We start from the raw sequence: 24,282 nt of genomic DNA, 5'->3' as shown, positions 1-24,282 counted from the left end.
CCTACACACTTTCCTCTCCCAGCCACAATGTGGACTCGTGATTCTCATAACCATAATCCTAGAGCATCAGCCCCATGCATAGTACATGACAAGTATCTATGGTCACATAGGTCATATTTGACCTCTGAGGACGATAATAAGATCCATCTATCTCTATCTTTGTGAGTGTGTGCGTTTGGGGGGGGGGGGGGGGGGTGAGTGGGGGGGGTTGGGGGGGGGGGGGGGGGGGGGGGTGGGGGGGGGGGGGTGACGAGCTCATACTTGGACAACTGAAGAACAAACAACAAGAACTTACAAAAGTAGACAATGTTAGAAAACAAAGCAAATGCACAGTCTATAGAAGAGGTAGAGAAACGATTGGCGAATTCAGCCGGTCAACCAAGAAAGACACATGAACAATATAAACTTGATCCTTCTCTCTCTCTCTCTCTCTCTCTCTCTCTCTCTCTCTCTCTCTCTCTCTCTCTCTCTCTCTCTCTCTCTCTCTCAATTTATAGGGACAAGGAAGTCACACGATCAATGTAAAGTTGATTCTTGTTGTCATTAGGTTTGGATGCAATGTTTGGGAAAGGTTTGCCTCAATTTAGCATAAAGCTGATTGAAAAGTCAAGCGAACCGGTTGAAAACGAGGAAAAAAGGAAGAAAAAGAGGTAAAAAATACAATAAAATGAAATTAAAAATCCTACAAGTTTGCAAAATTTAGTTTTGAAAATTTTGTTAGTTTTTTGGGTTTTTATCTTTACGAAGAGTTACTCTAGCAAAAGGATGTCCTTTATTCATATACCTCCCTTAAAGGGTGATAAAAATCCACCCGGTCGCTTGAAACCAGTTATATCAGGGGACACATAGCGTGGTTGAGACAACCCCCACCAACGAAAAGGTAGGGGCTCGACCTTTGAGCTTTGAGGGCCCTCTCATAGCTCTCTCATAGCCTTATCCAAAGTGGAGCTCCAGGGGAGTATCTAGAAGCTTCGAGCTCTGTGCGTTGGGATTTCGACTTTACCAAACTGAGACATCTCTCTCTCTCTCTCTCTCTCTCTCTCTCTCTCTCTATCTCTCTCATATACATGCACGTAGACAACAAAAATATCAAAGATCTCTCTCTCTCTCTCTCTCTCTCTCTCTCTCTCTCTCTCTCTCTCTCTCTCTCACTCACACACACACACACACACACACACACACACACACACACACATACACACACGCAGACAGAAGAGGAAGTCATCTTTGTAAACATGTCTGCAGGATTTTCACTTGTATGCACCTTTCCTAGCTTTAGCTGTCCCTCTTCCAAAAGAGTGTGTATGAAGTGATATCTCACCTCAATGTGCTTTGTCCTTGAATGAAAGGCTTAGCTCTTTGCAAGATGGACAGCACTTTGGCTATCGCTGTACAAGACACAGTTGTCTTGTTTGAATCCAAGCTCTTCTAAGAATCCTACAGACATGTTTACAAAGATGACTTCCTCTTCTTTTGGGAAGGACTAGGTGTCTGTCGTGCCCACCATCTTCTTAGGGAAGTATCACTTTCAAATGTTGGAGGGGTATTGCTTTCATACCTTGCACTTCTTCTTCTCGAACAGTTTTTGGGGGAGGTCCTTTTGATATCTCCTCTTTATCACCCAAAGAGATTCCTCTTTGGAGGCCTCACATGAATATTTATCTCTTCTTGGGAACTTGGGCAAACTTGGGCTTAAAGATCTTGAATTTGGCTTTGAACCTACCCTTGCAAAATAGGGTTTCCCATTGCTTCTTGTAACTTGCCAACAAGGTAGTTGACGACTCTACAAACATGATTGAATGTTATACCATGATCCAAATCTAAATTGTCAATGTTGATTACATTCTCTTGATTATGTTGGGCCACAATTGAATTTTTTTTGTATGTGTATGCTAACTCTTTCCTTTGCACTTCAAAAACTTTGGCTACTTCTCCTCGTATCCCTTGAAAATTAGCACTCACGTAACTACACCTGTGGTTTACAATATTGTTAATTGCAAAGAGTAGTGAAGTGGGTTTAACAGTGCAAGACTGGCATTGGTTCCTATTGGGTGACTAATAGCTCAATAATGGTTAAGTTGTAGGAAAGTCCTAAAAGACCCATTATTAAGACCATAGATCTCAATGGTGTCCCCCATACCCTATAAACAGGCATATCAACTGCCCGTTAATAAATCACAGTCCCACTTACCCTATTGCAATAAACAACTCCAACCTTTCATAGATTACTCAAGGAACTCTCTTCTTAGGCAAGAAAAGAGAAACATCAACTTTGATACCAATGTCAGAGAATCTAATGCCTACTTTAAGATTCAACAGAATTTAACTATGAAAGGAGAGAGTTTTCCTTAAGAAAAAGATAGCAAGGAGATTATATTTTGTGCCGGGCTAATTTCCTTACACACTCACATTAAAAACACTAAAATATGCACACGATTCAAAAAGAATATAAAATTAACATTGTCAACTCGAGCAAGGCCGAATTTGCTTGGATCAGTCCCCCCTCCAAAAGGACTTGTATCATAATTCTCTCAAACAAGAGATTTGTTACAATACTTGTTGTGCTCTTGAGGAGTATTTCTTGAATCAAGAAGATGGTGTTCTTCAAGATTCCATGGTATAACCCTCCTTCCCAAACCCTAAACACCCCCCGGGGAGCAAGAAATTGCGAGGAAAGAGGAAGATGAGGGTGAAAAGACGTATTTTTCAAGCAAAAGAATTGATAATTTGTGTACGCTTTCTCATGGACAAGATCTTAGCATAGCTTAGTAATAGAATAGTAGAGATGGAGAAGACAAGACTTTCATTGGCTTGGATTTTCATCCATAGCCAAGAGCTTGAGCATAGAGTCCATCTCTAGAGCTCCCATGGAGAGAGAGAGAGAGAGAGAGAGAGAGAGAGAGAGAGAGAGAGCTTGCTTTGCCAACTTGGTCACTTAAGAGAGTGTGTGAGAGGTGCAAGAGAGCCCAATATCCAATGAGCCCCTCCTTATATGCTTGTGCAAGTGTGTAACTACTCTTCAATCAGAATGCATACAACTTGACCAATGACGTGGGAACAACATTATGCAACCCAAGATTATCCTACACTTGTCCTAGCTTACTTGCAGGAAGCCCCCCCCCCCCCCCCCCCCCCCCCCCCCCCCCAAAACCCTTATTTGGACTCTTTTTGGAAAGTAGAGACAACACATTCACTCACACACACACTTGTTAAGTAGAGACACAAACCAAGTGTGTGCTACTTTGGACGTGTGGCCTAGCCAAGCTTAGTAAACAAACACTAGAGTCGACTTAATAAATGAGGAAGGTTTGATCCAATCTTAGTCTTTAGATTTTCCCTTTCATTTAATAAAAACCATAAACTTACCCTTTTATTAATTAGCTCGGATGCAAGACCTTTGCACAAACCTTGGAGGCTTATGAAGCTAACCCCGGGCTATAGTCTACTTGCTAATTTAAGATATGCTAAATTAGGATAAACTTTGGAAAAAAATAAAAGTCACCCTTTGGGATTTAAAACTTTCACCTCCTGTGTGAGACCTTAGCACAATGCTTTGGAGGTATCGACAAGCTACCCCCAAAACCTACTAAATTTAGACAATCTGTGGCATTTAGAATTTCACCCTAAGGCTTCCCAGACTTCATACTTGGAGTCTAAAGAGTTATTCTAATGACTTAAGCTTAGCACAATCACTTCTATTTTTAGACTCCTATAATTGCTCTCGATCGTCTCCTTTGTCCTGTACCTTTGATCAAGGTTGCCCGCGATACAATTATCCTTCTTTGAACTGTAGCTATGATTGAGATAACTAGTTAGCAATTACCCTTGCTCTTTTATAGACCTTTCTCCTTTTGGTGCCAAGCCTTGACTTGTTGGTCCATTAGCACTTAATCAATTTCACTTGTTCTCTTTTTATTTTCCCTAGACTTAAGTGGTCAATTTAAGTTGAATACTTTTGGAGGTTGAAAATTAATATTCATGGCATCAACCATGGCGAGTGGCTGCACTTGATGTAAAGACTGCCCAAAAATAGGAAAATGAGGCAGGATTAATACGCGCTATATAGCACAACCCAAAGAGGACCGTAAGGGACCTGTTCTATAGAAAAATGCACCCACTGAAATTTTGCAAAAAAGAATGGAATTGATTGCGTAGAATTGCATGTAGTGGAAACAGAGGCCGAACTGAGCCCGAATCAAAATTTTGAGCTTGAAGTATTTTTCGACATACTGATGCTTGCCAAAGCTCACTAAATTGGAGAAAATGTGCAGGCAGATGATGGCAACTATACCCGAGAGGATGCAACTTTCTCTAATTCCAATCGTTGGAATTAGGGCTGTAGGGATGCTCACATAGCGTGGACAAGATGAAGAAGCTCAAGGCACACAACAATGTATTGCTTAGTGCACAATAGAAAGATAAGTTAGCCCGAAAATGATGAGTGTATATACAATGCACGGTTTTTGAGGGAAAGATGCCCCTACGGTCCTAAGTGTGTTCACATACCACTACCACATATATGATAACATTTCAAAACATAGCTCCCTCACTACCCCATGTGCCACAAAAGCACTAGCTCAGCTCTTCAAGCATCATTATTTCTAAGCTTTGAAAAGTAGCAGCTTGATTCCAAATATAGATTTATGGCTTTATGACTTGTATTACAAGAACTCCAGAGCTTTACCATCAACCACAATAGATGCTCTAACATTGACCAAGAGCTTTAATATCAAGAGTAATGAGGGACAAGTGAAGGGCTATGATGTTCTCCTTTGTGGGTGCTTGACAATGTTTTGGGTGATATGTATGTCCAATGTGGTGCCCCTACAAAAGCACATGAAGTGGGCTATTTTAACTAGGTGTGAAGGAACAGCCTCACTCCAAATGCATTAACCTACACTTACACCTTCAAGGCTTTTGGCCTTACACAAGAACTTCACATGGGTGAGAGAATTCATGATGAAATTGCTAGTTACGGGTTGCTAGAAACACATGTTGCACGTGGGGAAGCTTTGATCAATATGTATGCCAAATGTGGTGTCCTTCTGAAAGCACCAAAAGTTCTCGATGAGCTTTCTAAAATGTCATCCCTTGGAGCACATTGATTGTAGGATATACCCAACATACCTATGATAAGGAAGCTCTATGTTGTTTTTGCTCGATATGGAGGAAATGCCTCACTTTAGATGTAATCACCTATGCTTGCACTTTGAAGGCATGTGGCCTTACGCAAGACGTTGACATGGGTGAGAGAATTCATGATGAGAATCGTAGTCAGGGCCAATTGGAGAAATATGTCATTCTTGGTGATGCTTTGGTCAATATGTACGCCAAATATGGTGCCCTCAGAACCGCATGAACGTTCTTGATGGCCATCCTCAATGGAAGGCCATCTCATGGAGCATTGGATTTAGGGTAAAAAATAAACCTTTTCACAAGAATTTGTAAGTATAGATGGGCTGGCAAATATATCTTATCCACATAAACCTACAGGTATAGGATTTGGGGTAAATCTTTTGAAATTTTGTAAAAATTGGCACTCTTTAATTGTAATTTTGGTGAATTTACCTTGCAAGAACAAAAACTTAGAAAACTTAGGCTAATCTTCTGGCAAAGGATTTTTTAAAAATAGCCAAAAGATCCCAAAGACCCTTAAAAAGTAGACATTGGCTATAAATAACCCCTAATTTTTTCCTTGGCTTGATTGTAGGATTTTCCCCACATGGCTGTGGAAAGAAATCTTAGGAAGCTTTTGACCAAATGGGAAGGCAAGGCCTCGGTCCAAATGCAAGCACCTATGCTTGCATCTTGAAAGCCTATGACATTATGCAAAACCTTCACATGGGTGAGACAATTCACCGATGAGATTGCTAGTCAAGAGCTATTGGAGAAACCTATTGTGCTTGGCAGTACTTTGGTTGATATATATGCCAAATGTGGTGCCCTATGAAGTCACAAAATGTTGTTGATGTTGTGATGTGGCAAGGAACCTTTGGGCTACTTGAATCAAATGCGAAGTGAGGGTTTCTCAAATGGAGTCTCTTGGAGTGCTCTTGTAGGAAGATATGCCCAAAATGGGTTAGTCGAGGAAATTTTGAATTGTTTTTGTTGGATGCAACACATGGGCACCTCCCCAACTGCAATCACTTTTCTTAGTTGGTATTATACCCCAGACAAAGAGCACTATACTTGCATAGTTGACCTTTGTAGACATGTAAAGCACTTTGAGAAAGCTATGAGCCTAATGAAGAGGATGCCATCATCTAATTATCCTCCAATTTGGTCAACTCGTCTAAGTTCTTATAAAAAATGGGAAAATATTGAGCTAGCACGATTGGCATTTGACTGTGCAATAGAACTAGAGAATTGCAATTCTTCAGGCAAGATGTAGCAACTAGCATGATGTGAGTGGAAGGCTCAATGATTTGTTGTCAAAGCTATTGAGCATACACAAAGCAGACAAATCTGGTTGAAGCTACAAGATCATGAAATGAATTGTCCCTACAAATTTGCATTGAGTCTCACAAAATATTTCCCTTGATTTAAACAAAGTTTTTCTATTTAAGCCTTCTAAGAAACTTACCATTGTTAGTTCAATCATCAATACATCGTAAAGGGTGGATATACCAAAACATGTGGATATGGGGGGATACCATGCTGCTAGCACACAAATATCAAACATAGAGAACGTCAGCATGCTCAATGGCAAAGATTTAGTTGACAACACTGCATTGGTTACGCCGATCAATAAATGAATGCTGAAATAGAGGGGTACAAAAAAGCCTTTGAATTGTGAGGAAAAAAGTGACAGACAACCCAATATGTTTACACACATCACTACCATATACATGGTAACAAATTCTCCTATTGGTTTTGCTTAGGGTTGATGTGGTTTGACAATCCTGGAGTAGGATCTCCTTCCTATTTGACTTTGTTGAGACGTCTTAATGTTGAGTCTACCTTGTTTCATTATTTTTGAACATTTATACGATACAAAATGATTTTATTTTGGCCTCATTTGGACAAAAGTTCCTATCTTGCTATAATCACTTGATGCAGCCTGAGGCGGTTTTGGTGTATAATGTCATGCAACTAATCCTACACCCTCCTAGGTAGCTATTGATGCCTTATTTACTTCTTACCTGGCTGATGGGTTTTTGACCTTACAATAGAATCTTAATCCTATTGCACACACTCATTCTGGACTTTAGTTGGTCTTTTTTAAAATTTATTATTGCATTTTCTAGCTAATTTTTGTCTTCTTTTTTATTCTTCTAAAAGGTCTGATCTACGAATCTACTGGCTTTCTAACTTCACCTATGAAGTCTTACAAATCTATGATTGTGAACCTAGGGACTTGAAAGGAAGGTTACAACTTGTCTATTCCTGAATATGTTTGGGTAATTGTGAAAGTCCTTATAGGTATATTTTTACTCAGTACTAACAACGCGGTGAAATGAACGCACTAAAAATTCATGCTGCCATGGGAATGGCACGTTGTCACGCATCATAGAATTTAAAGAGGATTGTGCAAACTTCCCCATGCAAGAAAACTTGCATGTTTTTTTCCAAACATAAAAGAGAACAATCTCTAATTAAACAAGGTGAATAGTCATTTTGTCATCCTGAAATAAACAAGTAAAAAATTCGCAAGGCATGCCAAATTTCAATGATTAAGTTTTGAAAGGTGTATGTAGTGGAGTTAAAAATTCTCTACTTATGACTCTATGTGTAAAATTCGTAAATGATAATTTAAACTAGAAGCCTAAAAACTTTTATCAATCAAAGAAACAATTTCAAGTACCTTAATCATGTTGATGGTACGTGGTATTATATATATATATATATATAAGGACTACACTAATGGAAGTAGAATTTATAGGAAATTTTATGACTGTTAATTCATCTGAAAATCACGATCTTTTAATGATTTTTTCCTTTTCAAGAAATGAACAAAAGAAAATAAACTTTATGTCCACATCACTCTTTTATCAACCAATTGGAAAATTTATGAATGCATACAATTTATTCTTTCAATTTAGGCTGGGTTTAGATGACCTAACGGAAGAGGACTAGGCACGTTCGTAGCTCCACTATGTCGAATTCTTATTGGTGAAAAAGGGGAGATGTTAACTGAGCCGACTTCATTTAACAGGAATTTCTAGAAACGCTTCTCAATCGGACTTTTAAAACTGGCTTACTGGAAGGCGCTCTTAGCCCCTGCCTAGTGTGAAACGCCTCTAACATCGTAGGACCAGACCACAACGGTCTTAAGAGGCGGAAGTGAGTCGATGTGTTTGGTTTAGTTCTAACCCCCTAGACCAAAGAGGCGGGAGGGAGTAAAAACTAGGGAAAATTACCAAAATACCCCTCTAATTCGTGGAAATTCCCAAAATACCCCTCAAATTTCAAAAATTCCCAAGATACTCCCAATATTTTGTTGTAAATTCCTAAAATGCTCTTCAGATTTTCCAAAATGCCCAAGATACCCCTAGTTGTAAGAGTAAATTTCTCCTTTTTTTTGTAGATTTTCATAAGAAGACTGATTGTATATCATACACGATGCTAAAACTAGAATTTGAGTTGGTTTTCTAGGCTGTGGAGATGAATTGATTCATTATTTTTATATGAAAATCTTGAACAATCCAACAAAAATAGATTAAAGGGCATTTTGGGAATTTTTGAAATTTGAGGGTATTTTGGGAATTTCCACAATCTAGAGGGGTATTTTGGTAATTTTCCCTAGAAACTATTTAGAGGAGGTAGTGCACGGCGGGTCTGTCGTGCACGAGGATTCACTGACGGCCAGCTATGGCACAGGTAAGCGTGCATGAGAGAGAGAGAGAGAGAGAGAGAGAGAGAGAGAGAGAGAGAGAGAATCTCTGATCAAAGAACTTGTGCATAAGAGCTATTTGGGCTGGTAGATAGTATATGTGGGCAATAAGGACGATTCTTTCTTGATGGTGATGAGAAAAGCAGGGACGAGTTTACAAGAGCCTGACCTTCAGCACACTTCTGTCGGCAGTCAATTATGCCTTATTTGAGGACAGAATGATGGTCATATCATATCGCCATAGTAGTTAAAGCTTCAGACTACCTTTTCACCCTCAATGCTGTAGGTCTTTTAGCACGCCATGAGGTTGACAAGGAGACCATAGTTCTGTATCACGAAGGCCTAGGACCAAGTGAAGCAACCTCAAAGCTTGAGAATGTCCTCAACATTTCTTGAACTGGATGATTTGCCATCCTCAATTAAACATGGTGAAGATTTGCAATGTTTTGACCATAGGCTTTTATGAAGCAGGCCAAAAATCGAGCTATGAAGCTACTTGCACTTATCCACGCAAAGTTATATGGACCTATTTCCAATCCATCCTTCCATGGTTTATTGTACAAGGTAATGCTTGTTGCTAAGATGTTAGAAAGTACACGGGTTCAATTCCTGAATCTCAAGTCAGAGTGCTTTGCTTAGTTGACAGTAAAGGATCGATGTAACGGGGCGAACCATTAAAAGGAGACAAGATTCTAATACAAGATCTATGCACACTAACACAGGAGTCAAAATCACAAGCGCCCCCAACATCCCAGCTTGCTGCGTGTTACTCTCGTCTCAAATGCAAGCTGTTGACACACACACCCTGAGCTTTGCACAAGGCCTAAGACGTATGGCCTTATATGTTACACTACCACAAAAAGCTCATTAGTGACAAGGATTGTCGAGCAAATGGAATGATATTAGTGCTGGACTTGGATTCTTTCTACAAAGGAGTGTGTGTGCTTTGCCATGTTCCTAGGTCTGTGTGTCTCTCTTGCGCTCTTGACAAGCGTTCCAAAAGCCAGTGGGTGGCAATTAAACCACAAGAGACTCCCTAGCTGCCTTGTACAACTATCCATTTGTTAGAGTTCATACACCACTCTGCTGGGTCACACAGGTCTAGGGCATACATGTACGACTGGTATGTCTCTGGGCTGGCCACCCATTGCATCTTATTTAGGTTGCATCATTGTATGGATGGCATTCTAGGCTGGCCGCCCACTTTTTGGTCTAGTGCCCACATTACTGAGTTTCCACGAGGGGGGGGACGCCCTATTTTCCACTTGTCTCGAGATTAGGCTAGGACCCTATTTATATGAGGGTCTGCCACACATCTCACACACACACATTGTACCTTTGTATTGGTGGTCTGGGTCTATGACAGAGCATGGGGGGCTGATCGCCCCCACTCACCCATCTCCAGCTCTCTCTCTCTCTCTCTCTCTCTCTCTCTCTCTCTCTCTCTCTCTCACACACACACACACACACACACACACACACACACACACACGCATCTGCACTTTGTGCACACTTCTGCCTTGGTATCAGAGCCCCCTTTTCATGGTCAGGGACCATCGCATTATCATCAGCATGAGGTTCTTCTCCCAAGAGGACAATGAGCCAGTGATCACAGCAAAAAGGGGTAGCGCCATGCCTCGGACAACAGTTCATCGCGAAGACTTGCTATGCTGCCTGCGTTTTTGCTGCTGGGATCTCAGATACGGGCTTTTCACCACCAGCGCTTATTTCATCGCCAGAAAACCCCCTGCCTCCACCTACGTTTTCAGCATGTACTGCGTTTTTGCCATGCCCTTGCGATTTCAGGCTGGGGCACCTGTGTTTTTTGAGAGGGAGGGGCAGCACTGGCCTATGCCCATTTTGGTTCTTGCCCCCTCCTACCCAGCTTAGCATCCGGTGCTTTGCTGGCCGCGGATCCTCTTCTTACACTTCAGATTTTAGCCATTCATCACAGTTGTTTTCTCTGTTTCCAGCCTATCAAAGGTTGTGACCTTGATTCACTACCCTCTTCAGATCCCCTTGCACCGCTCCAGACCCCGTTGGGAGCGTACAAGCACGCTGAAATTCGCTGGACAGCAGCGTTTTCATCTCCTCGCAGTTGCGTTTATTAGGTGGACAGCAGCCACCAGAGGATGAGGCTACTTCCTGATAGGACACCATCCGGTGGTGGTCTCTGCGGTCTCTTGGTGACTGCTCCAATACACGATAGCTTTGACATCGGCTTGATCATCTACAGGAGTATGATCCTTGGGAGATCAAATCATTCCAGCCATTCTTTGGCGGTTGCGCACTCTAGAGGGGGTGGTAACTTGTGGATTGCTTTGGACATCCCTATGCACTCATCAGAGGAGGACACGAGATATGGCCATGCTCATGGCATATGGGATCACGACATTCCCAGAGAAGACACCACTATCTTGGGTGGAGAGACACTTACCACTTGACCTCGACACGTCAGATTTGTCAAAGTCGACGATGCGAAAGCGTAGAGACCAAGGAAGAGAGAGAGAGAGAGAGAGAGAGAGAGAGAGAGAGAGAGAGAGAGAGAGAGAGAGAGAGAGAGCCCTGAACCAATCAACCTTGGCAATGAATAACTGAATAATACAATACAATGGAGGCAAAGGGTCACATACATACCCATCTCAGTAAATTGCCTCATCCAGACTTCGACAATTACGTAAAATAAATACCTTAAAGCCAAAATAGATAATAAGATTTCATAAATACCTTAAAGCCAAAATAAATAATAAGATTTCTTTGGGCATTTCACTTGAGATGCCAAAACTCTTAACACCTTCTCTGCAGCTCATAGTGGACATAAATAGTGAGACCAAGTCAATGAAGAAGCTACCATGGACACCTCAATAGAGGTACCTTCCACTGGATACATCTCAGATTTGCTACCCTCAACTTCGTTCCTTAGAAGAATGCCATCTTGAACATCAGTTGCCTTGTAGAAAATTTGAAATGTGGACCACACTACGTCCGAGTGTCACAAAAATATCGAAGCGTAAAGTGACTTTTAATTATACTTCAAAGACTCAGAGAATTGGAGAGAGAGAGAGAAAGCTTGACACTTCATTGGGGACCAGAAGATGGGCTGGTCCCCTCCCATAAAGAGATTATGTAACAGACTTGGACACTCCAAGTCAAGAATCAACCGCGACAGCACCAAATAACCACTTCAAAACAATTCACAGATCACAATAGATTTGCACTGGCCCCGCGGAGTTCCGTGCCTAGAGATATTGGCCCCAAAGACTGGCGCCCCTTTCGGTATTTCTTTTTGTATTAATCAATCATCAAAGTACAAGAGAGCGGTTAGGGTTTCACTCTCAGACTGTGCGTCCAGATGCTCTGAGAAGTGAGGCCCTCACCACTAATTTAAAGGTTACAAGGGATGCCCAAAAGCAGAGCCCCAAAAGCTTTAAAAATCAAAAGCATCAGTTCTCTCTCTCTTAGAGAGTCTTTTCTCTTTTTTTATAAAAAAAAAGCAAAAGCAAAATTCGCGTCGCTCATCATTTTCCAAAATTTTTTTTTTAAATTTTTATTTTTATAATAATCAGCCTCCGCGATTTCCAGAATTTAGGGTTTTTGGCAAAAATTAGGGTTTGCAGGAATTTTAGGGTTTTTGGCAGAAATTAGGGTTTCTGCTGTCCGCCACGTCATCACTTTGTGACATACCCCCCTCTTGAAAGCATTGTAATCGACCGCGATTACGCCTGCAAAACCGACAAAAGCCATAAACCGTCTTAGCAGACACTGACTGTTAGTACCTACGTACTAGGAACGCACATGTAGCACTTGTACAAAATCGACAGTCACATCACACGACATCACAGGACATCACCAGACATCACAGGACATCACATGACATTCAACATTCATTCGGATCTTAGACCATGATTTATCGGCAATGTAGCTAGCAATCACATCTAGGTCCAATCGGGACCTCATCGATGTCCGATTGACTAACCCCTATTGCAACCATGTCTATTCGAGATCAATCAGACCAAAATGCTGCAGTCATTTCGGCATCAGTTCCTGCACTCACAAGAAGTCAAGAACAAATCAGTATCATAATCAGGAATTCCATTTCATAAAGTCATCCAGCAGAATACTGTCAGCTCTCAATATCCCTGAAGCTCAAAGAGACATCAGTGACTTTAGTATCAAAATCGAGGCATCTGTTGACAAAGGAGTGGAGTAACTCCCCTCTTGTGCATCCCACTGCACCAGATCTTCGGCCAAGCTGAGTTCTGGGTTCCGTTTGGAGTAGACTATGCTAAACCAAAACATCGAGGTAAAGTTTCACAATCCGAGGAGTATCTGCTAGGTCCTCCTCCTCCATCCACTTCGCATCAAATGCAGGAAAGTTCTTGAACTTAACCAAGAACCGCCTTCGAACTTTACCTTTCTTCGTATCATTATGTGCCAAAATCTGTTCAGGAACAAGGATCTCCTCGTTTTCTTCCACTTCGGGTTGCTCATCAGGCTCCCCATCATCAGGCACATCACCCTTAACAGGGTTCAAGAGACTCACATGCAATGCATTGTGAATCCTCCAAGTATCTGGCAGTTTCAATCGGAAGGAGACATCATTTATCTTGTCAGTGATCTGGAAAGGTCCGTAGTATCACATACTAAGCTTTGGAAAAAGCCTCTCCTTTCCCTTTTTCTTTCTTAGGCGTGCCTTCTCAAAAGTAAGAGCACCCAATCATCCTCCTTCAGTTTCCAGTCCCGACGATGGCGATCCGCTGCCTTTTTCTGTCGTTCTTGAGACTTCTGTAAAGTCTCGCGAACTTTGGCAAAAGCCGTATCCAAATCTCGCGAATATTCATCCGCTTCAAATTTCTAATCTTTCGTGCTCAGGAAGGATGGAACCTTCGCAGCAGTTTCAACAATCTCTCATGGCGTCTTCCCCGTCGAAGAGTGTATCGTGTTATTGTAGGCAAATTCCACCAAAGGTAAGTTCTTTTCCCATTGAGTCTTCTGATGCGAGATACAAGACTTCAATAAATCTAAAATCACTGAATTGGCAATCTCAAATTGCCCGTCAGTCTACAAGTGGAACGATGACGAGAACTGCAACTACGTGCCAATGTTCTCCCAAATTGCCTTCCAAAACCAACTCATAAATCTGGGGTCTATGTCGGAGAGAATCGTCTCAGACGTGCCATGTAATCGGAAAATCATCGTGATCATTCTGTATTCTCGGGAGATAAAAAAAAAATGAAATCCATTTCAATATTTTCCCAGGGGCGGGTGGGTACGGGTAAAGGCTGTAACAATCCCTGTGCCTTATGCCTGTCAAACTTGACCTTCTGGCATACCAAGCAACTGCGCACAAACTCTTCCACATCCTTCTTCAGTCTCCGCCAAAAGAAATCTCTCTCTACCCCTTTCATGGTGGTAGCAATGCCGCGGTGACCCGTAAAAGGTGGACAATGGCAATCAGTCATAACCTTTTCCCTCAACGGCTGTGTAACGCACAACATAGTTTTTTTTCATCAAGTAGCCTTCCCGAAGGGAGTATCCAGCTACTGTCTCCCCATCCCGTATCCGTGTGAAAATATCTGCAAAATCTGTATCTATGACACACTGATCGACCATATCCTCGAAGCTCCTATGATGTATCGCGGAAATAGCCAGAACCAACGGTTTTCGAGACAAAGCATCTGCCACCACATTCTTGTCCCTGCACATGGACAATCTGGAAGTGGAACTATGACAAGATGTTCACCCACCGCATCTGCTTTTCCGAAAGCTGCTTCTGTGACAAGAAGTAGCGCAAACTCTGATGGTCTGTAAAGACAGTAAAATCCGCTCCGAGTAGGTAATGCCGCCACTGAGTAAGAGCGTGGATAACTGCCAAAAGCTCTTTCCCATAGATCTGTGTTGTCATCTCCGGCGTAGAGAACAAACGGCTCTCGTAAGCTATGACATGGCCTTCTTGCATCAAGACCGCACCCAGACTACGACCACAAGCATCACAAAATACTTCAAATGACTTCTGCGAGTCCGGCAAAGTCAAATCTGGTCCTGTAGTGAATTTCTCTTTCAATGTCTGAAAGGCAGTCACCTCTGTGGGTCCCCACGAAAAAGGTACTCCTTTCTGTGTCAAGGTATGCAAAGGGGAAGCAACCTCTGCAAACTTTCGTATGAACCGCCTGTAGTACGAACACAGTCCCAAGAAGCTTCTAACTTCATGGACATTCCTCAAATCGGGCCAATCACGGATAGTCTCTATCTTGGCCGGGTCCATTTGCACTCCTGCTGCTGACACAATGTGTCCCAAAAAGTGTATCCATGGTAGGAAAAATTGACTTTTCTTTGCATTAATCACTAGCGTGTGATCTCGTAATGCCTAAAAGACTTGAAGCAGATGATCTCTGTGTTCTGCCTCATTCTTGGAGAAAACAATGATGTCGTCAAAGAAAGTGCCAAAAAAAAATAGCCTGTACTCTCGAAAAATCCTGTCCATCATCCGGTTAAATGTCGCAGGAGCATTGGTTAAGCCAAAAGGCATCACCAGAAACTCAAATAACCCAAAAGTCGTCCGAAAAGCTATCTTGTAGACATCTCCTGGCGCTATCCTGATCTGATGATATCCACTCTTCAAGTCAATCCTGCTAAAGCACGAGGATCCCTGTAACCTGTCGAGTATATCATCGATCCTAGGAATCGGAAATCTGTTCTTGATGGTGATTTCGTTGAGAGTGCTATAATCGATGCACATTCTCCAAGATCCGTCTTTCTTCAAAACCAACAACACTGGAGAGCAATACGGTGAAGTACTAGGCTGGACAAGACCCTTTTCCAAGAGGTCTTTCACTGAGTTCATAATCTTTTCATTCTGTACTCGGCTCACACGATAAGGTGGCCGATTCGGTGGCGTGCTTCCAGATATCAGATCAATGGTATGATCTTCAGGCCCTCTCAAAAGCAATCGGCATGAGCGTGGAGAAAAAAATCTCGGCGTTCTTTTCTTCAGGTCAAAACATATTCAACCTTTATCCATCGTTCAGTTCTCCCAAAAGAATGAGTAAGAAAACTGAAGTTCATCAAGTACAATCTCTAAGCCCTTCATTTATCAAAGTCGCTTTCTCGGCCCGGTAGTCAACCACGGCGTAGTTCTTGTGGTACCAAGGGATCCCGAGTAGAACGTCACTCGCGTGCCCTGAACACCCCTGTCATTGCAAACAAAGTTTGCCAATGCTCGGTGTAATGGCAACATCCCATCCGGGTGCCAGTCAAACTACCTCCGCCTGTGGCGTCAGTCTGTCAGGCGTAGTTCCAGATCGAGCCGCCAATTCCAAGTGAAAAGAAGTTGGCCTTGGCTCCTTCAAAAGAGCTTCCTCATCCTTCACTTTGCCCTGAAAGCGGCAAAGTTTGTACTTTCATTCATTAGATTCGGTGCAGGTCCCACGCCATGTGGTACCAGTTCTGCTTTTCTATCTGCCTTTTCTGCCACATTCCTCAGCTGCTCTCAAACTCTCAGACCTGTCGTCGTCTTTATCATTCTGTTCTTTCTGTGCCTTATCAGGGCACTTTGCAGAAATATGTCCATGTTCCCCGCATCCAAAGCACTTCCCCTCTCTGATGAAGCGAGCTCTCTCCTCGGGAGTAAGCTTGGGTCGTGCATCCTTTTTTTTCTCTGGGTTGCTCTTTTTTCATTCTACTTTCATTCCCAGAAGTCTGTTCGGCTCGTTGTGTCATGGCCTCATCTGTGGGGTAGGTCAGACTGCCAGAGTGAATGGCAAAGCCCCGCTTCGCATGACTCATCAACTCCTGAATAGAAGCTGACTTCTGTTCCAAGCAGTGATTTCGGATCTCTGTAGGTAGACCCAAGGTAAACCGCTCAATCTGTTCTCTGAACGAGATCTTCTTGAATGAAGAGGCGGGTAGAAAAGAGCTCCAGAATCTTTCACAATAAGAATTCACTGTATCGCTCTTGGTCATCCGGAGATGGTTCCAAGCAGCTCGTATATCTCGCTCAAACTCTTGAGTCAACCAAGAAGAAATAAAAAGCCTCTTGAATTTCAGCCATGTAACTGGCACAGTCTTGCTTAATAGAAGCGTGGACCACCAAGTACGAGCATTCCCCTTAAAGTAAGAGGCAGCTCTCCGAATCTTGGAGTGCTCTGAATAGCGTCCTCCCGCGAAAGCGATGCCAAACTGCTGTATAAAAGACAAAGCCTTCGAAGCATCTGAGTATCCTCAAAAGTATCAAACTTGATCGAGTGGCCACCTTCCTTAAACTCTCGGACTTTCTCGCTTTTATCTTCGAGAAAGTCATACTGGTTGGCTTTGTAAAAATTCTTATTGTTCGCATAAAACTTTCCGTCATCGGAATCTGAGCTGTCTGTAGACGAGTCCTCAGTAGAACTGTCAGTCTCTAGGCGAGATGTAGCCTTCTTTGCCTTTTTCTTGCCCTTTCCGAAGCTTTGTGTCTTGCTTCACTTTTTGCTTTTTCTGTCTTCTTCGCTCTAATCCGAGGAGCTAGAAGAACTGTCAGAAGAAGAAGAAGAAGAAGAACTGGATAGGTCTTCAAACTTGACGCGCTTCTTCAATTTCTTTGCCTTGTCAAATGTCAACCGACGACCCAAATATGCCGGGAAGTCAGTGCCTTTCTTCTGCTTTTTTGCCGTGCTTTTTGGCTTTCTTTTGCGTGTCAAAAAGCTGAGCAATCCGTGCATCAACCACATTCTCCAGTTCCTTCTCCGTATATTTCTTGGAGACGGAAGGTTTCTTGAGAGCGGGTTTCGGGAGTGGTGTTGTGGTTCTCTGCCACTCCATCTGTACCACTTTCAAAGAGGTCTGGTTCATATATTTTGCCATCTTCGGGTCCTTGGCAAAATTGAGCATCATCTTTGTTGCATCGCTGATCAACTGGCGACGCTCTATCTCTCGCCGCTCTGCCTAAGTAGGCCAAGGCGGGCCATACTCTTTGCCTGAATCTTCGTTGTGATCCCAGCCCGCATCTCCAGATGCAGAGGGAGTCGACTGATCATTGCCTGAAGCCATAGGTGCCGCGGAAAAAAATTCGGGGATCGGATTTTCCGTAGAAGAGAAATCGGCCGTGCTCTGATACCACTGTAACAGACTTGGACACTCCAAGTCAAGAATCAACCGCGACAGCACCAAATAACCACTTCAAAACAATTCACAGATCACAATAGATTTGCACTGGCCCGGCGGAGTTCCGTGCCTAGAGATATTGGCCCCAAAGACTGGCGCCCCTTTCGGTATTTCTTTTTGTATTAATCAATCATCAAAGTACAAGAGAGCGGTTAGGGTTTCACTCTCAGACTCTGCGTCCAGATGCTCTGAGAAGTGAGGCCCTCACCACTAATTTAAAGGTTGCAAGGGATGCCCAAAAGCAGAGCCCCAAAAGCTTTAAAAATCAAAAGCATCAGTTCTCTCTCTCTCTTAGAGAGTCTTTTCTCTTTTTTTATAAAAAAAAAGCAAAAGCAAAATTCGCGTTGCTCATCATTTTCCAAATTTTTTTTTATAAATTTTTTTATAATAATCCGCCTCCGCGATTTCCGGAATTTAGGGTTTTTGGCAAAAATTAGGGTTTGCAGGAATTTTAGGGTTTCTGGCAGAAATTAGGGTTTCTGTTGTCCGCCACGTCATCACTTTGTGACAGATTATCTTTATTACTAGGGGAGAATCTTTACAAGCACAGGAACGGGGCAAAAGCCCGTCCTCTATTCTTTCTTTTCTGCTTCTGACTGAGAGAGAGAAAACCACTCTCTGAGTACTGAGAGGATTTTTCCTTTGCTGTGAGATTTTAGGAAGCTCTCGAAGAAAGAATCTATCTTTCACAAAACTCAACGGAAACTCTCGAAAATGAGATCTACGTTCCGCTAACTATGTCCCTTTATGCATAATCATTCCTGCAATAAAAACAAGGGAGAAACACGCAAAATGCACGCACACATGCTTGCTGTAATTTTCTGCACATAACCTGAAAATGTTACCTGAGCACGTTCCAATGCCGAAATAAAGACCTTTTTCGCGATGGAACCGCACAAAACTGCGTACGCGTAGTGTAGGTAGAGGAGAACTAGGTTCTTTGAGCACTTTGCTGAAATTCACCCTAAAAAAGATAATTAGAGGTTGAAAACAAAGAATTTACAACCACCACACTCTACGGAGAGAGTGCCTGCTGCAACTTCTTGCGAGGAATCTTCACCAAAAGCTGGCTATGGCTATGAGGACCCTTGTTCTAAATAATGGAGCACGAGGCCACTACATATGTCGCAAGGGACTACTCTTAAGCTTCCATGGAGGGCTCCAATGCATAGAGCACACTCACAATAGGGGGGGGTTAGGGGCACTGCCAACACTGAGAAGAGGGGGAGAGGCTGCATGCTTATAGACTTCAGCAAGAAGGGGGCGCTAGAAGAAGAGAGAGGGTAAGAGTGAGAGTGGGTCACTTTTCATTGGTAAGTGTGCCAAGTGGCACACTTAATAACTTTAAAACCATTCAACTTTCACATTTAAAAATTTCTATATCATTAATGAAACGTGCAAATTGACTCATAACTGCACACATGGATACAACTAATGATATGTTAGCTGCTCCCCAGTACAATGCCGTACCGCCATTGCTCTGGCATTACCTGTTCGCACTTGTCCGGCCATTTGGTCCAGCACAAACAATTAAAAATATTTTAACTGACTTATCCTAAGGCTTTGGAAACAATGCAAGCCTTAAGATTACTGTCCTAAGGACCCCATCTCATTTTTGTGCTTGCACTGATGTGCGTAATTTTCTGAGCTTGAAATCTGAGGCTACTATCTACCCCTTCATTGAAGACCCGATTTCCCAATCACTAGGCTTCATGGTATTTTTTGATAGGGTCTCCTTGAGGTGCTCTGGCCCAAATTTGGGCGCACTTGAGTCCCTCGAACTGCTAGTTCTGTTCTGATGTGCACATAACTAATTAGATAATTATTTTCTCGTATAACTGTGCAAGATGTCTGGGAAGTCCTCGAGATCAGACTCAGTCATCCACTTTGCATCGAAAGGGGTGTAATTCTTGAACTTGACTAAATACTTTTGATGTAGGCTCTCGGACTTTAGTTGCCTCTCAGAGTGGTATATTATCTGTTCAGGTTGAAGGATTTGCTCAGTCTCTTCGACTCTTGGAGGATCTTCTTGTATTGGCGCCACTGGAGGAGGTCCAACATATGGTCGGAGGAGACTTAATGAAAAGCATTATGGATGCGTCAATGAGAAGGAAAATCCAATCTAAAGGTCACTTCATCGATCTTATCTGTAATCTTGAAAGGGCCGTAAAATCTATGGGAAAGTTTAACAACTTTCCCTTTTCCCACCCGCTTTTTCAATCTAGCTTTCTCAAACTTAAGTAGGGCGTATTGTTCTTTCTCAAGATTGAGTTTCCTTCTGTGCTTGTTTGCTTTTCTCTTCCGCTGCTCTTGAGTACGAAGAATCGCTTTACTTGTTAGTAGGTAGTATCAATATTGCGCACAAATTCATATGCGGCAAAGATGTTTTCTTTGGTAACCATAATAGGAAGTTAGAGTGGCTTCCCATAAATAATTTCAAAGGGAGCTTTACTAGTTGAGGAGTGTATGGTATTATTATATGCAAACTCAACTAATGGTAAGTACTGTTCCCATTCGGATTGTCTTTTTGAAACATAGCACTTGAGGAGGTCTAAAACCGTGGCATTAGCAATTTCACTTTGACCATCTGTTTGAGGATGATAAGCTGACGAAAAATCAAGCTTAGTTCCGAAGTTCTCGAACAATGCTTGCCAAAATAGACTATTCATGCGAGGATCTCTATCATTGACAATATTCTTTGGCAATCCATGGTGTTAAAAATCTGAGCTAGAGATATTCTAGCCATGTGATGAGCTTTGATCGTCTTTTTAACTGGAAGGAAATGTGCTTGCTTACTGAATCTGTCTACTATTGTCCAGATTGCATTATTTCCATTCTTGGATCTAGGAAGATCCGTAATAAAATCCATGGCAATACTTTCCCATGGCGTGTTAGGCATAGGGAGTGGCTAAAGCTTGCCATAAACTTTGTCTCTCATATTTCACTTTTTAGCATACTAAACACTCGCGTACATATTTTTAAATGTCCGCACGGAGTGTTGGCCAAAAGAAATATCTTTCGAGGGCACTAGTGGTAGCAGCAATTCCCCGATGCCTGGCATAAGGAGAATAATGTGCTTCATCCATCACCACACAACTGTACATACAGATGAAAAGCCCTCGAGTTGGGCATCACATTTCTGTATTCAAAGGGAGAGAGATGCACGAGAGCGAAATCATCGTGCTACATAGAGCAAGGGGTCATGCAAGCTTTCCATTGAGCTCTGATCACGTGCAACCACTACTCACACACACACTGTAGGAACTTGAATGATCAAAATGCGCCTTCTCTCACAAATTTGGGCGCCCCCTCTTCGTGCAAGCTGGTAGATTGCTCTGGAGCTGCCAAGTATCCAGTTTGCCTCTTTTGAGTTAATTTCCTAGTACCCACCAGCTTATAAGTGTAGCGAGGGGCCTAAATGACTTAGAATTGAGCCTAGACACCCTTTTACTGCTCGGATTCTAGTGCTTACTAGCCGGACCATCTCGTGGCGACTTGCCCTTCCCGATTGCGGGTGAAACTCTCGACCGTTGGCCGTTTCACACTGGCCACACAATGTCTGTCCATTTGTGACTTAAAAAAGAGGGTCCCAAAAAGTTAAAAAAAATCAAGGGAAAGAAACCAACAACTAAGGTTAGCGGTTGCCACAGCCTCGTGACATGTATACCGGACAATGACAAATGTGATGGAACTTTGTCTCTGGCTCTATATGACACAATTGGCATATCCTTGCCTCTGTTGGACCTTGGTACTCTCCTAAATCTGCCAGTCTTAATCTCTAGCTGATGCGATGATGTGTGCATCTGTGCCCAATAGCACATCATATCCCATAAGTGTCATATAGGCCAGTCTAATCACATATCCATCCTCTGTTAGCTGAAGAAGATGCTCTCTATAGAAAGCCATCTTCGTACTCAACTCCTGTATCGCCTATATCCATGTGCTTCCGGTATCTAGCTGAATCAAATCCTGATGTACAAGTCTAGTGATCTCTGTCCGTGTGAGAAATAGGGAGGGTGCATCCAAGGAGTATTGGAACGGAAGCAGTATATTCATGCTAAAGCCATGCGACTGAAATGATTTTGTCATTTTCCCATACCAGCATGCTAGGTGCCCTTGAAGCGATGGCTGTCAGGATGACTCAAGGGCTAGCCGAGCCTCGAGCATATCTGTCTCTGGGGAGGTCCCATAAATTATGCATGAACGAAACTTGAACGTTATTCATACTCTAACGTTCGGCACATGGAGAAGTTGGTAAGTGCCTCTTTGGCTGAAAGCATGCAATGGTGGTATAAAACAAGAACCTTTTTTTTTTCACCTACTTGGTACTTCTACATGTGTGTAGGTTGTCTTGGAGGGAACCTTTTTGTCCTCTAAGTTTATGTACCATAGGAGGGAATGTTTTAAAAATTGAAACACTACACCACTCCTTTGAAAGAAATGGTAAGTGGAGCAATTATGGGTGGGACTTGTATGTTTGAACTTGTGTGAGGTGGCACTTTGTCCCGTGTCAGGAAAGTGACCGAGTATTCTCAATCAGCGGCTTTGCACCTCTCTCACAACAACATCTTTGTCAATCTTTTTCGAGCATAGGCATTGCACCACTCTCACAGGCTCCATCTTCTTCATCCTGCTGTGCAGTTATTGAGGTCTTTGGCTGTGCATCATCTCAACTATGAGGACGCTTACAAGGAAGGCTGCTCCCAGGGCTTCACCAGACAAGGGGAAGAAGCCCACGACCATGGATACAAGGTCACCCCCGACAGGTACAAAATCTCCTCGGAGCATCAGTACCCCGAACACGAGAGCTAGCAAGGCAAGTTTGTCTTTGGAGAAATTAGCTACGTCTGGAGCGCTTTTTGGTGAGGATGAGACTCAATCACCTACAAAATCCAGAGGTTTGTGCTCCACCTTTGCATGTGTACATTGTTGTGTTGTGCCACTGGAATTGCTTTTCTTTCATAAAAGGTAGCTATTGTTATTTGAAGGATTCTATTTTTTGAGCTTTATCTTTTTTCTTGTTAAATTGCATGGCATGTTTGATATGTTGAGAGCTTTGCAATTTCTTTGATTTTGTGCATTGCATGCATGCAAAAATTAGGAAAAATATGGACTCTCCATGGGTCTTGTAAGAATCCCTAATTTCCAGGAAGCCTGCCAAGATTAAGGGGGACAAAGGCTTTGAATGGGGCTATTTTGGTAGGGTCTCCTCCACCTTTGACCCCTAAAAAGGTAGGGGGAAGGGGGGTAACCTTTTAAAAAGTAGGGAAGGGGGGGGGAGGGTAAACCATTTGAAAAGTAGGGGGGTAGGGGGTCTTCTCTCTCTAGCTTTTTGGCCAACTTGTAAGTGGCCTCTTAACTCTCCCATGCCACCTAATCAAATCCGTGGGTCAAAGAGGTCAAAATTTTGGGCGTCATGTCAGCCGTCCGCATGATCCAGGTCTACTTGTTAAATTCAATTGGTTTATTTGAGTTTCACTCAATTGGCCGCATAGTGTGAAAGGGCCCAAATCTCAAAAAAACCTATTTAAAGGTTGAAGGCGCTCATTTTGTCATTTTCCCTACTAGGTGCTACCATGGCAAGAACAAAACAAACGGCAAGGATTGCATATCCAGCGGGGCTGGATGGCCAACGACTCAAAGGTATAGCAACAGAAGCTGAAACTTCACAAGCTCAAGGTGAGGTTCACACAGAAGAAGCTGGAGCTTCAAATCAGCATGGCCAGTCCTCTACAGCAGCAAAAGGGAGAAGGAAGCATCGCCTTGTTTTCTATTCATCGGACTAACGATTCTGATGGCAACAGGGAGGATGAGAGCGACCAAGGCAAAGAAACAAACAGCCATAAGCAGCCGTCACAAGGCTCCGAAGAGACGCAAACGGATGAAGATGCCCCATGGGTTGGCGTCAAAATACAAACTTATGAGGCTCACATGTCTATTGGGGGTAAGACACTTTCTAAAGGGAGTGGACCTACACCATCACATCCGCTCAATAGTGAAGAGCACGAATCAGATGGAGAGTGGGTGGAATCAGATTATGAGGTGTTGGAAGTGCCTGTGCAGAAAAAAAAGAGAGAGAGCATTGTCTACAAGAAGAGGAAGCAAGCTGCCCCAACTCGTGCAACAAATGCACCTCCACGTCGACCTCAGAAGGTACGAAAGCGCAGCCGTGCTTTTGTGGAGATTCGCCACTATCAAAAGAGCACCAAGCTCTTGATTCGGAGGGCCCCTTTTACAAGGCTATGCAGGGAGGTTTTGCAATTGTACAACACTCAGTTTCGGATGAGCGCCGTGGCCATAGAGGCAGC

At 42.9% G+C, this 24,282-nt stretch overlaps 1 long non-coding RNA gene across 1 annotated transcript in view; it reads left to right on the top strand.

Annotated features, from left to right (window-relative positions):
• The first annotated feature begins 8,757 nt into the window (after positions 1–8,757).
• The window catches only part of LOC147445895 (uncharacterized), a 29,459-nt gene continuing 13,934 nt past the window's right edge, over positions 8,758–24,282 (top strand). The window contains exons 1-2 of the long non-coding RNA XR_015189815.1: positions 8,758–8,820; positions 9,305–9,397. This is a non-coding gene — a long non-coding RNA (uncharacterized LOC147445895). The remainder of the gene's footprint in view (positions 8,821–9,304; positions 9,398–24,282) is intronic.

Source organism: Adiantum capillus-veneris, chromosome 12 (genome assembly GCF_014529385.1).
Source record: "Adiantum capillus-veneris isolate H3 chromosome 12, ASM1452938v2, whole genome shotgun sequence".
NCBI classification, from domain to species: domain Eukaryota; kingdom Viridiplantae; phylum Streptophyta; class Polypodiopsida; order Polypodiales; family Pteridaceae; genus Adiantum; species Adiantum capillus-veneris.
This window is presented reverse-complemented; position numbering and strand designations above follow the sequence as displayed.